This window comes from Pteropus medius, unplaced genomic scaffold (genome assembly GCF_902729225.1).
Source record: "Pteropus medius unplaced genomic scaffold, Ma_sr-lr_union100, whole genome shotgun sequence".
Classification (NCBI taxonomy): domain Eukaryota; kingdom Metazoa; phylum Chordata; class Mammalia; order Chiroptera; family Pteropodidae; genus Pteropus; species Pteropus medius.
In genome coordinates, this window is record NW_024349225.1 from 16,432,830 (window position 1) to 16,437,373 (window position 4,544).

Genomic DNA, 4,544 nt, shown 5'->3' on the forward strand with positions numbered 1-4,544 from the left:
AGATAACTATGGGTTAATTTTTGAAAAGATAGTTAAAAATTTCAAGAGTCACACAGTTTGAGGAAAAGTTACTGAACTTTAAAATTCAAGGACCAAGAAAAAATTTCATCAACATCAAAGCAGACCTAGGCCACAAAAATAGGAAAACACACTCAAAAACTTATGCAAATTCAACACTGTTAAATGGCGACACAGGAGAAGCAATCCCGCTGAGGACAGGGACAGAACAACGCCCGCTCTATCGCCGTGATTACTTAACTCTCCACAATAAATGAAAGATGGAACCAGGTTTTAAACTCAGATGTTCTGATTTACAGATTTGGTAGGAAGTCTTATCTGAAATTCAAATTGAAGTTATTTTATGCCTGAACTCTAATTGCCTACAGTTCACCACAACTCTTCAATAAAGTCTCTATAATTAGCAGCATTGATTTAGTGTTGTTATTAAAAAAAAAAAAAAAAAAAAAAGAAAAGAACCAGAGGGGTTACAGTCTCAGAATTTCAAGCATGAGAAGCGTATAAAGGAGCAGAGTCTTCATGGGTTGCAGGGAACAATGAAATGCACAGTAGACCCTTCTTAGAAGCTAAAATGGAGGCGGGAGGAGGGAATCCTCTTCTCGAATATACCAAAAAAATATGTGTGCGCACGGAGAAGAAGCAGTTGGCACACTACTACATGGCACGAATGTTCAAGCAATTTAATGTAAACTTTAAAGGAATGTGAAACCACAGAGACTGAAGAATATGGAGAATGTGAGATTATAAAAATAACAACATAGACAAGATAATAAAACAAAAGACTCCCTCCACAAAAAGGGAAAAGTACAGCCAAATAAATCAAAGAATGTGAAAGACTGGTATGAAGAAAAACAAACTATTTAGGAGCACAAAAGAGCGTGCACAGTTTGGAAAGCAAAATCTTATCCTTGGGTAGGGATACCTGCTATTGGACAATGGTGATTTTCCCCAAAGTTTATCTATAGGTTCAGTATGATCTAAATCAAAACAGAAACAGTGTATTTTTTAAAACTTTTCAGAATAATTCTAATGTTTATCTGGAAAAAATGCTAGAATAACTTTCAAAAATAATGACTATAAAAAGAGGATTATTCCTACCAGACATTAAGGTACAATAGTTTAAACAGCACACCTCCAGTGCAGAAAAAGGTCATTGGGACAAAAATAAATACAAATTCATATGAGAATGTAGTATGAGACAAAAATTACTTCCGAAATTAATGGGAAAAAATGGATTCATCAAGTTTTTAAAAAGTGGGATAACTGTCTAGCCTTTAACTTGACCGACCGAGAATAGAAGGGAGAAGACTAAACTTACTAAACTCAGGGGTGGCAAAGGCACGTCACCGCTGACCTCACAGAAGTGAAAAGGATCGTGGGAGACTACTGTGAACAAATGCATGCCAACCAATTAGATAACTTAGATGAAATGGACAATTTCCTAAAAAGACAAACTACCAAAGCTGACAAGAAAAAATGAATAATCTGATTAGAGCAAAGGGGTTATAACAAGCAAAGGGGTTGAAGTAATAATTTACAATTTCCAACAAAGAAAAGCCCAAGACAAGATGGCTTTAATCATGAATCCCAGTTACCAAATATTTAAAGAAGAATTAATACCAACCCTTCACAAACTCTTTCAAAACATACGATAGGATGGAACAATTCTCAATTCATTCCACGTGACAAGGATTACCCAGAAAACAAAACCAGACAAAGACACCACTATAAAAGAAAACTAGAGATCATTACCCCTTGTGAATATACACTGCCATAACCTTCAACAAATTATTGACAAACTGAATATGGCAACACATAAAAAGTGGAATATATATATCAGGAATGCAAGATTGATTTAACATTCAAAAATCAATCGATGTAATATATTAACAGATTAAAGGCCAAATTCTACACGATCATCTCAATAGATGCAGAAAAAGCTCTTGACAAAATCCAACTCGCTTTCATGATAAAAGCAAAATAAGAATCGAAAGGAACCTGTTAAGGAACATCTATGAAAACTCCACAAGTAACACAATTTATGGAAAATGGCTGGATGCTTTCCTCCTAAAATCAAGCACCAAAAACAGATGTTTGCTTTGAAACTTCTACTCAGCATTGTACTGATGGTTCTAGGGCATAGGCTAACTAACCGAGTGGCCTCTATATGGGAAAAGAAGTAAACTGTTGTTATTTACAGATGACAGGATCATGTATATAGAAAAGCATAAGGATTAAGGATTATGCAGAAAACTACCAAAATTAATAAATGAGTTCATCCATGTGGTAGGATATAAGAGAAAAAATTTAAAAATTAATTGTATTCCTAAGCGTGAGTATTAAACAATTCAAAATCAAAACCAAGAAAATAATTTCATTTACGGTAACATCAGAATCTATAAGATGATTAGTAATAAATTCAGCAAAACAGGTACTAAACTTGTATACCAAAAACTATAAAACGTTTGAAATAAATTAAAAAAGACATATGTGAGTGGAAAGGTAACCCATGGTTATGTGGTTTTGTTAAGATGGAATTCCTCCCCAAAGCGAGCTGCAGATTCAATGAAATTCTTTTAATATCCTAGCTTTTTTTTTTTTTGTAGAAATTGGTAGCCCGATGCTAAAATTCATATTAAAATGCCAAAGACCTAGTATAGCCAAAACAATATGAAAAAGAACAAAGTTTCATATTTCTCAATTTAAAGCATACTACAAAACTTGCCAAATTTTAAGCTACTATAATCAGTGTCGTACTGTCATATTGGCAGTATTGATCAATGGTATAAAATAAGCATAGAAATAAACCCTCACATTTAATAGCAATTGATTTTCAACAAAGGCGTCAAAACAATTCAATCAGGAAAGTATAATTTTCACAACAAATGGTGTTGAGACAACTGGAAATCTGTATATAAAAAGAATGAATTTTGTCCCTTACTTTTCACAATAGTTAACTCAAAAGGATCATAGATCTAAATGTAAGAAAAGTATAAAATTCCTTGAAGAAAGCATACTAATAAATTTTTGTGACATTTGGTTAGACAGTGGTTTTTTAGACATGATACCAAATGCATAAATGACAAAAGGACTTCCACAAAATTAAAAATTTTTCGTGTTGAAGGATACCATGAAGAATGTGAAAAGACAGCCCATAGAATGGGAGAAAATATCTGCAAATCTTGTGTTTGACAAAGTATTTGTATACAGAATATGTGAAGAACACTGACAAATCAACATTAAAAAGACAAATAATCCACTTAAAAATGGATGAAGGCTTTGAATAGGCATTTATGTAATGAAGATATACTAATGGCCAGTAAACACCTGAAAAAGGACTCATGTTCGTTAGTCTTTTGGAAATTGTAAATAAAAAACAATAAGATACCACTCCATACCCGCCACAATAGTAGAATAAAAAAAAAAACAAAAAACAGAAAACAGACCATAACAAGTCTCGATAAGAATGTTGGAAAATTGGCCCCCTCATACATGGCTGGTGGCAAAGAAAAATGGTGCAGCCGCTTTGGAGAGCAGTTTGGCAGTCCCCCACAATGCCGAACACGGAGGCATCGCGTGACCCAGTGATTCTTGGTTGCTCTACTCAAGAGACACGAAAACATGTCCATGCAAAAACCTGTGCACAAACGTCCATGGCGACATCATTCACGATAGCCCCAAAGTGGAACCGATCTGGACGCCTCTCCGAGGGTAGGCGTCCAGCCACCATGGTAAATCACCACCCACGATGAATGGACAATCGAGTGGTGCCAACCCACCGTGGAATATTATCCAGCACCAAAAAAAGGATGCTGAGACATGCTACGCGTATTAACCTCGAAATAGCATGGGACGTGGGAAAAGCCCGTCGCAGAGACTGCATACGGCGTGATTCCCTACGTGTGAAATGTCCAGGCATGCAGTCCCTGGCACAGAAAGCAGATTCGTGTTCGCCTGTGACGGGCAGGGCTGGGGGAGAGGAAGGAGGGAATGACTGCTAGTGTGCGTGCTGTTCCATTTGGGGTGCAGAAAATATTCTAAAGTTGGATTGTGGACGTGGTTCATATGTAGCGGTCAGCACGTCTGCTTTACATGCAGAAGGTCCTGGTTCACACCCCAGTGGAGCCACGGTCTATGGTCTACTGCCGTGCCACCCTGAACAAGCCCGATGTCTCATTTTGGAAGCTAAGCAGGGCCGGGCCTGGTTAGTACTTGGATGGGAGACCACCTAGGAAGACCAGGTGCTGTAGGCATAAATAATAATAATAATAGAAAAATAAAGTCGGATCATAACAATGCTATACAGCTCTGTGAATGTACCAGAAACCATTAACGGGTCTATTTTATATGGGAGAACTTCATGGTAGGTAAAAAATATATATCAATAAAACTATCAGACAAAACAAATAAACTGCCATCAACTCAATAAGGAAAATTTTTGTGAAAACCTAAGGACACAGGTAAATATAAATTGCCGATAACTATAATAGAGATGATGAACTATCTTTATGATTTATAACAATTAA

The 4,544-nt window shown here is 36.2% G+C and overlaps 1 pseudogene; it reads left to right on the forward strand.

Moving 5' to 3' along the window:
- Positions 1-4,155: 4,155 nt before the first annotated feature.
- LOC120617795 (uncharacterized) lies at positions 4,156-4,271 on the forward strand (annotated as a pseudogene).
- Positions 4,272-4,544: the final 273 nt, after the last annotated feature.